At 46.7% G+C, this 13,873-nt stretch overlaps 1 protein-coding gene across 1 annotated transcript in view; it reads right to left on the bottom strand.

Annotated features, from left to right (window-relative positions):
* The window catches only part of LOC128691022 (lachesin), a gene marked incomplete in the record, with an annotated part of 294,963 nt that overhangs the window by 121,586 nt on the left and 159,504 nt on the right, over nucleotides 1–13,873 (bottom strand).

Raw genomic sequence — 13,873 nt, 5'->3', positions numbered from 1 at the left:
AACATTACAGAAACAATGGGTTACAACTGCTTATAACACTACACAAACAATTGGTCACAACTGCCTATAACACTACACAAACAATGGGTCACAACTGCCTACAACATTACACAAACAATGGGTCACAACTGCCTATAACATTGCAGAAACAATGGGTCACAACTGCCTATAACATTACAGAAACAATGGGTTACAACTGCTTATAACACTACACAAACAATGGGCCACAACTGCTTATAACACTACACAAACAATGGGTCACAACTGCCTATAACATTCCATAAACAATGGGTCACAACTGCCTACAACATTACACAAACAATGAGTCACAACTGCCTATAACATTGCAGAAACAATGGGTCACAACTGCCTATAACATTACAGAAACAATGGGTTACAACTGCTTATAACACTACACAAACAATGGGCCACAACTGCTTATAACACTACACAAACAATGGGTCACAACTGCCTATAACATTCCATAAACAATGGGTCACAACTGCCTACAACATTACACAAACAATGAGTCACAACTGCCTATAACATTGCAGAAACAATGGGTCACAACTACCTATAACATTACACAAACAATGGGTCACAACTGCCTATAACACTACACAAACAATGGGTCACAACTGCCTATAACATTCCATAAACAATGGGTCACAACTGCCTACAACATTACACAAACAATGAGTCACAACTGCCTATAACATTGCAGAAACAATGGGTCACAACTACCTATAACATTACACAAACAATGGGTCACAACTGCCTATAACACTACACAAACAATGGCCACAACTGCCTATAACACTACACAAATAATGGGCCACAACTGTCTATAGCACTGCACATAGAAGGGGCCCACAAGTGCCCATAACACTAGACAAACAATGGACCCACAACCGTCTAAAGCACTACACAAACTTGGGAACCCTAAGTGCCTATAACACTACATGGACATGGGGTCACAATTGCATTTAACACCATTGTTATTATTATTATTATTATTATTATTATTATTATTATTATTATTATTATTATTATTATTATTATTATTATTGTCATTATTATTATTATTATTATTATTATTATTATTATTATTATTATTATTATTATTATTATTATCTCCACTACCCCAACATCCCCTCCACAATCACCACAGTGACCTATCTATTTTGGGGTGCCTACCTCCTTCCCAGTAGCTCACAGTTACCCTCCCCGACAGATTTCCTCCAGCACTGTTTTCCCACCCCATCATCTCCAACACTGTCTTCCCAACCAATCATCCCCATCACTGTCTTCCCAACACATCAAATCCAACACTGGTTCCCGACATCATCTCCCCAACACTGTATCTGCACCACCACCACCACCAGCACTCCCACGTCACCAGCATTAGTCATCAGCATGAGTCATAATATGTGTCACCCTCATGGGTCATAGAATGGGTCACCAGCATGGGTCATAGCATGGGTCATAACAATGGTCACCAGCACGGGTTATAGCATGGTTCACCGGCATAGGTCATAGCATGGGTCACCAGCATAGGTCCTAGTATGGGTCGCCACCATAGGTCATCAGCATGGGTCATAACATGGGTCACCACCATGGGTCATTAGCATGGGTCATAACATAGTTCATCAGTACGGGTCTTAGCATGGGTCACAAGCATGGGTCACCAGCATGGGTCACTCACATGGGTCACCAACATGGGTCACCACCATAGGTCACCAGCATGGGTCACCACCATGGGTCATCAGCATGGGTCATAGCATAATTCACCAGTACGGGTCTTATCATGGGTCACCATCATAGGCCACCAGCATGGGTCACCACAATTGGTCACCAGCATGGGTCACCACCATAGGTCACCAGCATGGGTCACCACCATAGGTCACCAGCATGGGTCACCACCATAGGCCACCAGCATGGGTCACCACCATGGGTCACCAGCATGGGTCACCACCATAGGTCACCAGCATGGGTCAATAGCATAGGTCACCAGCATGGGTCACCAGCATAGGTCACCAGCATGGGTCACCAGCATGGGTCACCACCATAGGTCACCAGCATGGGTCATCACCATAGGTCACCAGCATGGGTCACCACCATAGGTCACCAGCATGGGTCACCACCATAGGTCACCACCATGGGTCACCACCATGCGTCACCAGCATGGGTCACCACCATAGGTCACCAGCATGGGTCACCACCATAGGTCACCAGCATGGGTCACCACCATAGGTCACCAGCATGGGTCACCAACATGGGTCACCAGCATGGGTCACCACCATAGGTCACAAGCATGGGTCACCACCATGGGTCACCAGCATGGGTCACCACCATAGGTCACCACCATAGGTCACCACCATGGGTCACCACCATAGGTCACCATCATAGGTCACCAGCATGGGTCACCACCATAGGTCACCAGCATGGGTCACCACCATAGGTCACCAGCATGGGTCACCACCATGGGTCACCAGCATGGGTCACCACCATAGGTCACCAGCATGGGTCACCAGCATGGGTCACCACCATGGGTCGCCACCATAGGTCACCACCATAGGTCACCACCATGGGTCACCAGCATGGGTCACCACCATAGGTCACCAGCATGGGTCACCACCATAGCTCACCACCATGGGTCACTAGCATGGGTCACCACCATAGGTCACCAGCATGGGCCACCACCATGGGTCACCAGCATGGGTCACCACCATAGGTCACCACCATAGGTCACCAGCATGGGTCACCACCATAGGTCACCACCATAGGTCACCAGCATGGGTCACCACCATAGGTCACCAGCATGGGTCACCACCATAGGTCACCACCATAGGTCACCAGCATGGGTCACCACCATAGGTCACCACCATAGGTCACCAGCATGGGTCACCACCATAGGTCACCACCATAGGTCACCACCATAGGTCACCAACATTGGTCACCACCATAGGTCACCAGCATGGGTCACCACCATAGGTCACCACCATAGGTCACCACCATAGGTCACCACCATAGGTCACCACCATAGGTCACCAGCATGGGTCACCACCATAGGTCACCACCATAGGTCACCAGCATGGGTCACCACCATAGGTCACCACCATAGGTCACCACCATAGGTCACCAGCATGGGTCACCACCATAGGTCACCAGCATGGGTCACCAGCATGGGTCACCACCATAGGTCACCAGCATGGGTCACCACCATAGGTCACCACCAAAGGTCACCAGCATGAGTCACCACCATAGGTCACCACCATAGGTCACCACCATAGGTCACCAGCATGGGTCACCACCATGGGTCACCAGCATGGGTCACCAGCATGGGTCACCACCATGTGTCATCAGCATGGGTCACCACCATAGGTCACCAGCATGGGTCACCACCATGGGTCACCAGCATGGGTCACCACCATAGGTCACCAGCATGGGTCACCACCATGGGTCACCAGCATGGGTCACCACCATAGGTCACCACCAAAGGTCACCAGCATGGGTCACCACCATAGGTCACCAGCATGGGTCACCACCATGGGACACCAGCATGGGTCACCACCATAGGTCACCACCAAAGGTCACGAGCATGGGTCACCACCATAGGTCACCACCATAGGTCACCACCATAGGTCACCAGCATGGGTCACCACCATGGGTCACCAGCATGGGTCACCAGCATGGGTCACCACCATGGGTCACCAGCATAGGTCACCACCATAGGTCACCAGCATGGGTCACCACTATAGGTCACCACCATAGGTCACCAGCATGGGTCACCAGCATGGGTCACCACCATGGGTCACCAGCATAGGTCACCACCATAGGTCACCAGCATGGGTCACCACCATAGGTCACCACCATAGGTCACCAGCATGGGTCACCAGCATGGGTCACCAGCATGGGTCACCAGCATGGGTCACCACCATGGGTCACCAGCATGGGTCACCACCATGGGTCACCACCATGGGTCACCAGCATGGGTCACCAGCATGGGTCACCAGCATAGGTCACCAGCATGGGTCACCACCATGGGTCACCAGCATGGGTCACCAGCATGGGTCACCACCATAGGTCACCAGCATGGGTCACCACCATGGGTCACCAGCATGGGTCACCAGCATGGGTCACCACCATGGGTCACCAGCATGGGTCACCAGCATGGGTCACCACGCTCACTAGTGTCCTGTATCTAATGACTTAAAAAAATGTTTGCTTCTTTGTCCAAATCTCTTTTTGTCTGGCTCTTCAACGTGAGGCGATGGGAGGTGTGGGTGTAGGGTGTGGGTGTGGGTGTGGGTGTGGGTGTGGGTGTGAGATGTGGGTGTGGGTGTGGGTGTGGGTGTGGGTGTGAGGTGTGGGTGTGGGTGTGGGGTGTGGGGTGTGGGTGTGAGGTGTGGGTGTGGGTGTGGGTGTGGGTGTGAGGTGTGGGTGTGGGTGTGGGTGTGGGGTGTGGGGTGAGGGTGTGGGTGTGAGGTGTGGGTGTGGGTGTGGGTGTGGGGTGTGGGTGTGGGTGTGGGTGTGGGTGTGAGGTGTGGGTGTGGGTGTGGGTGTGGGTGTGAGGTGTGGGTGGGGGTGTGGGTGTGGGTGTGAGGTGTGGGTGTGGGTGTGGGTGTGGGTGTGCGGTGTGGGTGTGGGTGTGGGTGTGGGGTGTGAGGTGTGGGTGTGGGTGTGGGTGTGGGTGTGGGTTGGGAGGTGTGGGTGTGGGTGTGGGTGTGGGTGTGGGTGTGGGGTGTGAGGTGTGGGTGTGGGTGTGGGTGTGGGTGTGGGGTGTGAGGTGTGGGTGTGGGTGTGGGTGAGGGTGTGGGTATGGGTATGGGTGTGGGTGTGGGTGTGGGGTGAGGGTGTGGGTGTGGGTGTGGGTGTGGGGTGTGGACATGGGTGTGGTGTGAGGTGTGGGTATGGGGTGTGGGGTGTGGACATGGGTGTGGTGTGAGGTGTGGGTATGGGGTGTGGATATGGGTGTGGGGTGAGGTGTGGGTATGGGTGTGGGTGTGGGGTGAGGGTCTTGGTGTGGGTGTGGGTGTGGGGTGTGGGTATTGGTGTGGGTGTGGGTGTGGGGTGTGGGTATGGGTGTGGGTGTGGGTGTGGGGTGAGGGTGTGGGTGTGGGTGTGGGTGTGGGTGTGGGTGTGGGTGTGGGGTGTGGGTATGGGTGTGGGTGTGGGTGTGGGGTGAGGGTGTGGGTGTGGGTGTGGGTGTGGGGTGTGGGTATGGGTGTGGGTGTGGGTGTGGGGTGAGGGTGTGGGTGTGGGTGTGGGTGTGGGGTGTGGGTATGGGTGTGGGTGTGGGTTTGGGTGTGATGTGTGGGTATGGGTGTGGGTGTGGGTGTGGGGTGTGGGTGTGGGTGTGGGTGTGGGTGTGGGGTGTGGGTATGGGTGTGGGTGTGGGTGTGGGGTGAGGGTCTTGGTGTGGGTGTGGGTGTGGGGTGTGGGTATTGGTGTGGGTGTGGGTGTGGGGTGTGGGTATGGGTGTGGGTGTGGGTGTGGGGTGTGGGTGTGGGTGTGGGTGTGGGTGTGGGTGTGGGTGTGGGGTGTGGGTGTGGGTGTGGGTGTGGGATATATAGATGTGAGGTGCAGGTGGTGGGAGCGTGATGTTCGCACTACAGTCTTCCCTCACCCCTCCTCCCAGTTCTTTGTAATTTTGTCTTGATCCCCTCCCATGTTTGCCTCCCATGTTGTCTCCCATGTTTGTCTCCCATGTTGTCTCTTATGTTGTGATGACTGACGAGGTATAGTATGCTCACATGTAATAATGCCTAGGAGGTCCCGCGTTATGCACACACAATAACCTCCTCCAATCATCGTACTGTGTCACATTAACGTAAAGATAACCTTAACTATCTCCTCACAGTATAACACACAATAACACCCAAATATATTCAAAATTCATCGCATCACATCATGACAACACAATGCAAATTCAGCTATAAAAACTGTGACACCATTACATCCACAATCATAATACACACTATGTGTAGTCTGGTCTTTGTGCGATCCCTTGAAGATATCCCCGTATTGTATAGCCCCAGCCCCCTGCTCCTCAATGCACGTGGTAGTATTTTTGGTACCCTTTGTAAGTGCTTGATGTTCCGCCACTGAGGATTTAGGAAGCTATCCGAGCCATTCCTGGATGCTGAGCATGGGTTCAGCAACTTTGGTCACGGGACAGTCGCACGCGGTTGTGCTCCGTCAAAAACTGCGTGTCTTGATAGTAGCAGAGGGAACAGAATGCGGGAAATAAGCGTGTGCAACCATAAAGTGCATATACTCCTTTGAACAAACAAAAAAGGAATATCAGTGAACACTAAATAGGAAAATATGGATCATAGTGTCACATGGAGAGTGCCGGTGGAGGAACGGTTACCGTGGGAAATAGACCTGACCAACACTAGTGAATTATTGCCGGATGTCGACACAAGTGGAAATAAACAAATATTGATCTATCTATAAGTAATATAGTGAGTGACAAGGATATATATGTGCAGTGACATAGTGAACTAAATTGTAGATAAGAGTAATCTTAATTATCCCCCAGTATAGCGTACAATATATAGTGTAGATATGGGAATATCTTACAAGTGACTGGCACTAGCGAACTATTGCCAGAGGTCCAGTGAGGTGTTAATAACGGATGAGTAATTACTATAGTCATAAGAGATAAAACGAGTGGTGGTAGCATTGAGGTGCAGGGAATCACAGCATACATAAATTGAGCATGCAACCGTTACCTCTACTAAACAGGAAATAAACTTTTCCATAGAAGTGTAGGGGAAAGTTAGCGTAGGCCTAGCTGCTGTGTAAATAATAAAACAATGATCCCAGTATAGGGCAGTGAAAAGTGTATTTTGAAAGAATACAGTGGTCAGTGGTCAGTCGTCAGTGGTCAGTGGTCAGTCGTCACGTGAGGTCACAGACCCTGAGCTGCTTTGGGGATTAGCGTGGACAGTTACAAAGCATGGCTTGCTTCTGCAGTGTTTTAAAAACTGAGGTTGGAGAGTTGAAGGAGGAGGTCTTGCTTCTCCAGGAGGAGATTAGGAGGCTGAAGGTCCACCTCAATGGGTCTGGGAGAGAGTGTGAGGTGGCTGGAGTTGTGGGGAATGAGACTTCTAGCAGTGAGGTGCAGTCTGTCTCTCGCTGTGAGGAGGCTGTAGTTGGGCAGGTAGCAACGGCTACCAGCAGTGAGGTGCAGCCCAGCACCTGCTACAAGTGGCGAGTTGTTCACAGTAATGGGAGGCGCATCAGAGTAAGGAAAATTAAGAGTGAAGATCTGAAGGTAGGAAATCGCTTCTCTGTTCTCCAGGATGAATGTACTTCAGTGGCCAGTGAAGGTAAGGGTACTACTGCCCCTGCTAATGAAGGTAAGCGCATTCTTGTGGTTGGTGACTCTCAGGTAAGATATATTGACCGTGCTTTTTGTAATAGGAATAAGAAGATGAGAGATAGAGTGTGCTTCCCTGGAGCTGGTGTTGGGGACATTGTCAACAGGCTGGATAATATCATGTCAGGTAATGGGAACAAGCCCATTATCTGTCTCAGTGCTGGTGGAAATGATATTGGGAAGGGTAGGAGAGAAGAGCTGCTAGATAAGTACAGGTCAGCTATAGATTTCATTAAGTCTAAGGGAGGGATCCCAATCATATGTAGCATCTTGCCTAGAAGGGGAGTAGGAAATGAATGGTTGTCTAGGGCAATTGGTGTAAATTGCTGGCTAGACAGATACTGCAAGGAACTTGCAATCCCATTCATTGACAACTGGAACAACTTTTATGGCAAACATGATATGTATGCAAGGGATGGGGTACATCTCTCTGGGGCAGGGGTGGTAGCACTTGCAGACTCGATTGAGAAGGCCATTGGTGAAATGCCTATGATTTTAAACTGATGGAAGATAGAGGTATGGGTGTGTGTGGGAAACAAGCAGGTTGCAACACTAGGGTTGGAAACAGTAAATGTATAAAAGGCATTCAGCATGAAGTTATAAATAAAGACAATAGAACAGGTCAGCAAACAAAGGGGGACAGCAGAGCGCAGCAAGGGACTAGCTCCCTTAAGGTTTACTATACTAATAGCAGGAGTGTTAGAAATAAGATAGATGAGCTAAGATTAATTGCAAGTGCAGGAAACATAGATATTATTGCTATAACAGAGACCTGGCTCAATCTGAAAGATAGAGAGATGCCCTCTGAATGTCACATACAAGGCTATAAATTATTCCACACTGACAGGGTCAACAGGAAAGGTGGTGGAGTAGCGATGTATGTCAGAGACAATTTAAATTGTTGTGTTAGACAAGATATTAAATTAGAAGCGTCAGCCACTGAATCTGTTTGGTTACAGCTTCTCGAGGGCCGAGAAAAACTAATTTTGGGTGTGATTTACAGGGCCCCAAATCTTGATAGGGAGTGCAGTAAACTTCTATGGGACGAAATTCGTAAGGCATCTACATACGAAAATGTTGTGCTAATGGGAGATTTCAACTATAGACAGATTGACTGGAGCAATTTGACAGGAAATTTAGAGTCGGGTGACTTTCTTGATACGATCCAAGATTGTTTTTTAAAACAGTTTGTGACAGAGCCAACTAGGGGAAATAACCTCCTTGACTTGGTTCTTGCCAGTAGGGAAACACTAATTAATAATCTTGAGGTTAATGATGAACTTGGGGAGAGTGATCACAAATCACTCAGTTTTAATATATCATGGAATTCCCCTAATAATGGCAATCAAGTCTCCGTCCCTGACTTTCGCTTGGCTGATTTCATAGGACTGAAAAATTACTTAGGTGGGCTGAACTGGAATGACATGACTAAGGGTCAGGTAGGTGGTGATGGTTGCCGATATGAGGCTTTCCAGGGCATAGTTCTAGCTGCTCAGTCAAATTATGTTCCAAATAGGGAAATCAGATCAAACAAAAATGATCCTAAATGGATGAACAATAGATTAAAATATCTGATTGGTCAAAAGAGAGGCATATATAGGCAAATCAAAAGAGGAGAGGGGCAATTAAGAAATCGATATATTCAGTTAAAGAGAGAAATAAAAAAGGGAATTAGAAAAGCAAAAAGAGATTATGAGGTTAAAGTTGCAAGAGAATCGAAGACTAACCCAAAAGGATTCTTTCAGGTATACAGAAGTAAGATCAGGGACAAGATAGGCCCACTCAAAAGTTCCTCGGGTCAGCTCACTGACAGTGATAAGGAAATGTGTAGAATTTTTAACACATACTTCCTCTCAGTTTTTACACAGGAGGATACCAGCGATATTCCAGTAATGATAAATTATGTAGAACAGGACGATAATAAACTGTGCACTATTAGGGTCACAAGGGACATGGTCCTTAGGCAAATAGATAAATTAAAACCTAACAAATCCCCAGGCCCTGATGAATTGTATTCAAGGGTTCTAAAGGAATGTAAAGAGGAGCTTAGCAAACCTTTGGCTAATCTTTTCAACATATCACTACAAACTGGCATGGTGCCAGATAAGTGGAAAATGGCAAATGTGATACCTATTTTCAAAACAGGTGACAGGTCCTTAGCTTCGAACTATAGACCAATAAGCCTAACCTCCATAGTGGGAAAATTTATGGAATCAATAATTGCCGAGGCAGTTCGTAGCCACCTTGAAAAGCATAAATTAATCAACGAATCTCAGCATGGTTTTACAAAGGGGCATTCCTGCCTTACGAATTTATTAACTTTTTTCACTAAGGTATTTGAGGAGGTAGATCATGGTAATGAATATGATATTGTGTATATGGACTTCAGTAAGGCTTTTGACAGGGTCCCACATCAGAGACTATTGAGGAAAATTAAAGCACATGGAATAGGAGGAGAAATTTTTTCCTGGATAGAGGCATGGTTGACAAATAGGCAGCAGAGAGTTTGCATAAATGGGGAGAAATCAGAGTGGGGTAGCGTCACGAGCGGTGTTCCACAGGGGTCAGTGTTGGGCCCCCTGCTGTTCACAATCTACATAAACGACATAGATGAGGGCATAAAGAGCGACATCGGCAAGTTTGCCGATGACACCAAAATAGGCCGTCGAATTCATTCTGACGAGGACATTCGAGCACTCCAGGAAGATTTGAATAGACTGATGCAGTGGTCGGAGAAGTGGCAGATGCAGTTTAATATAGACAAATGCAAAGTTCTAAATGTTGGACAGGACAATAACCATGCCACATATAAACTAAATAATGTAGATCTTAATATTACGGATTGCGAAAAAGATTTAGGAGTTCTGGTTAGCAGTAATCTGAAACCAAGACAACAGTGCATAAGTGTTCGCAATAAAGCTAATAGAATCCTTGGCTTCATATCAAGAAGCATAAATAATAGGAGTCCTCAGGTTGTTCTTCAACTCTATACATCCTTGGTTAGGCCTCATTTAGATTATGCTGCACAGTTTTGGTCACCGTATTACAGAATGGATATAAATTCTCTGGAAAATGTACAAAGGAGGATGACAAAGATGATCCCATGTATCAGAAACCTTCCCTATGAGGATAGACTGAGGGCCCTGAAACTGCACTCTCTAGAAAGACGTAGAATTAGGGGGGATATGATTGAGGTGTATAAGTGGAAGACAGGAATAAATAAAGGGGATGTAAATAGTGTGCTGAAAATATCTAGCCTAGACAGGACTCGCAGCAATGGTTTTAAGTTGGAAAAATTCAGATTCAGGAAGGATATAGGAAAGTACTGGTTTGGTAATAGAGTTGTGGATGAGTGGAACAAACTCCCAAGTACCGTTATAGAGGCCAGAACGTTGTGTAGCTTTAAAAATAGGTTGGATAAATACATGAGTAGATGTGGGTGGGTGTGAGTTAGACCTGATAGCTTGTGCTAACAGGTCGGTTGCCGTGTTCCTCCCTTAAGTCAATGTGACCTGACCTGTCTAGGTTGGGTGCATTGGCTTGAGCCGGTAGGAGACTTGGACCTGCCTCGCATGGGCCAGTAGGCCTTCTGCAGTGTTCCTTCGTTCTTATGTTCTTATGTTCTTATATCCTTGAGATAAACAGTGTACAGCACTACATAAAAGGAAATTAAATAATAATAATAATAATAATAATAATAATAATAATAATAATAATAATAGTGAAGTGTGGCAGTGTGGGTAAGTCCTGCCCGGCTCACACCCACCCTACACCACCACACACCCTACACCACCACCCACCCTACACCCACCACCCACCCTACACCCACCACCCACATACTGCAAACTTGGTTCGTATAAATACATCTTGCATATTACTGGCACCAGCAAGAGAAAGGTAAAGTGGAAATCAGTTTTCTTCCGTGGCATACAGAGTGTAGTAGGATACAGACAGGATGTCAGCACAGCATATCTGTGGGATATGTAAAAAAATCCTTGGAAGGAAATCCAGAATCACATGCAATCTATGCTTTTCCAAACACCGTATCTCTTGTACTAGACTAAATACAGCCTCAAAAAATGACCTCGAACTAGCAAGGTGTTTCTGGTACTAAGGAGAGTAATAAATGATAAAAATAATCAAGAAAACAAAGATGACCTCTTAGATAGTCTACCAAAAATATATAAAACATGGGAGCAAGAGATAGTGTATCAAAAAATGCAGAATGTCCATACCACAACAGATGACTCGAAACTATCCAGTCACCCACATAGTGCTAAACCAGACCCATCCCCCAGTCATAGCACTAATACCCACAGTGCTGGTGCTGGCCCAGACTCAGCTCCCAGCCCCAGTGCTGACTCAGTCCCAGCCCCCAGCCTTACTGCCAGCCCAGACTCTACTAGAGACCCTACCACAACCACCACTAAAACCGTAAATATACAACCATCATTGCACAAGACCGTGGCCCACAGTACAGATGTTGGAGAGGAGTCTCCTCCTTCTTCCTCTACTGAGGAAAGTAGATGGAATGCAGGACGGGGTGGCCCTGGCTTGGATACTGAGGATTATAGTTCAGTCCCAGAACCTGCAGAAACTGACAACTCACCTCCCAGCAATTCTCAACCAAAGGTGAATTTGTGCAAATATTATGTTTGGGGCATCTGTAAGCGTGGAATATCAGGAAAAAAAATGGGACATGCAACTTTGAGCATCCAAAAAAATTTAGCGACCTCCTGTCTAAAGGAGTGTGTCGTTCTTCTTCCTGTACTTTCTTTCACCCAAAAATGTGTCATCCTCGGTCCTCCAGAAGAAGTGTTATAACATCGACTGCCCTGCATACCATCTAAAAGGGACCAGGAGGCACAGACTCCACAAGACAAACAATAGTAGCTACGACAACCCAACTCCAGGTGATTTTTTAGTGGCAGGAAACGGAAAAAGAAAATGGAGCCTTGTTGGACTGGAGGCGCAACCAGTGGCCACCCATGGCCCTCCAGAATTACAACTACTGATGCCAATAACAAAATCCCCCCCAACAAACACAGTATACAACCTCGTTCATATTTGCTAATATACAGGGCCTTAAGCCATCCACCAACAACAAAATACTTTTTATCGGTTGACTTCTAGAGGAGTCACTATGATAACATAAACATAGATAAGTATGTTTATGGAGCAACGTGCAATGTGAACAGACTGACTGATGTTGTAGTGGCCAGGCTTAGGCTTGGTTACAAGTACTTCTGGCAGTTTGGGAGACACACAGATGATCAAACTAAATGTAAATTATGTGATCAGGCATATGGTCACTCTCTTGAACACTATGTGCTTAATTGTCCACTTATTGAGGAATACAAAGATAGACGATATAAAAACCTGTGTGACATATCAAGATATCTTATTAATGAAAATAAGATACCAGATATACTAAGCAAATTTCCTAAATTTGCTTGTAACAGATAAGTGAACTATAGATATGTAGATATAAATCCATATGTATTCCTGTTAACCCTTTTGGGCCTAGTTCCTGGGCATTTTGTGTATCCATATGCTCTTGCGCTACCGTCCACAGGATGGATATGGGGTGCACAGTAAACTAGCCACTTCGGTGGCAAAATCTAATTTAAATCTAAATCTTCTAGAGGAGTCTAATGAAATGTTTGCAGCCTTCACAGAGACTCACACAAAAGATCACTTTGACAGTGAAATATGGATAAGTGGTTACAACCTTTTTAGATGCAACAGAATGAAAAGGCAACAAGGGGGGGTTGGTCTGTATGTCAAAGAGTCCCTCATCTGCATGGAGTTGCTGAACACCACAAATGAGGTAGATGAAGTTCTATCAATAAAGATCGAGAACCAAAACCTAGTCATTGTGATTGTATATAAGCCACCAGATGCAACCTCCCAACAGTTCAAGGAACAGCTACTGAAAATTGATTACTGTCTGGAAAACCTTCCAGCTCCATCCTCAAACATCTTACTGCTTGGTGATTTCAACCTAAGGCATACAAAATGGAAGAATGTTGCGAATAATGTTACAACTGAAACAATCCCCGGAGGTAGCGCAGATGAAGGTCACACACACACATGAGCTACTAAGTCTCTGTGAAAAACACACCTTAAGCCAGCAGATAGTGGAGCCAACAAGACTAGAAAACACACTTGACCTTATCTTCACAAATAATGAGGACCTGATAAGAGACATAAGAATATCAAAAACAACTAATTCCAATCACAACCTAATCGAAGTCCAGACGTACATGCATAGGGGTCCTGATCAGCAGAATGCATGTACCTGTGAAGGTGTCTTCACAAAATACAACTTCAACAACAAGAACATCAACTGGGACCAGGTAATCCATGTCCTAAATGAAACATGTTGGGGAGATATCTTAAATGACATGGATCCAAACCAGTGCCTTGAAAGAATCAACTTCCTGGCAGCTGAAGCATGTTCTAGGCATATTCCCCTAAGAA

This window comes from Cherax quadricarinatus, chromosome 2 (genome assembly GCF_038502225.1).
Source record: "Cherax quadricarinatus isolate ZL_2023a chromosome 2, ASM3850222v1, whole genome shotgun sequence".
NCBI lineage: Eukaryota > Metazoa > Arthropoda > Malacostraca > Decapoda > Parastacidae > Cherax > Cherax quadricarinatus.
Note: the sequence above shows the minus strand (reverse complement) of the source record. Positions and strands in the feature narration are given on the sequence as shown.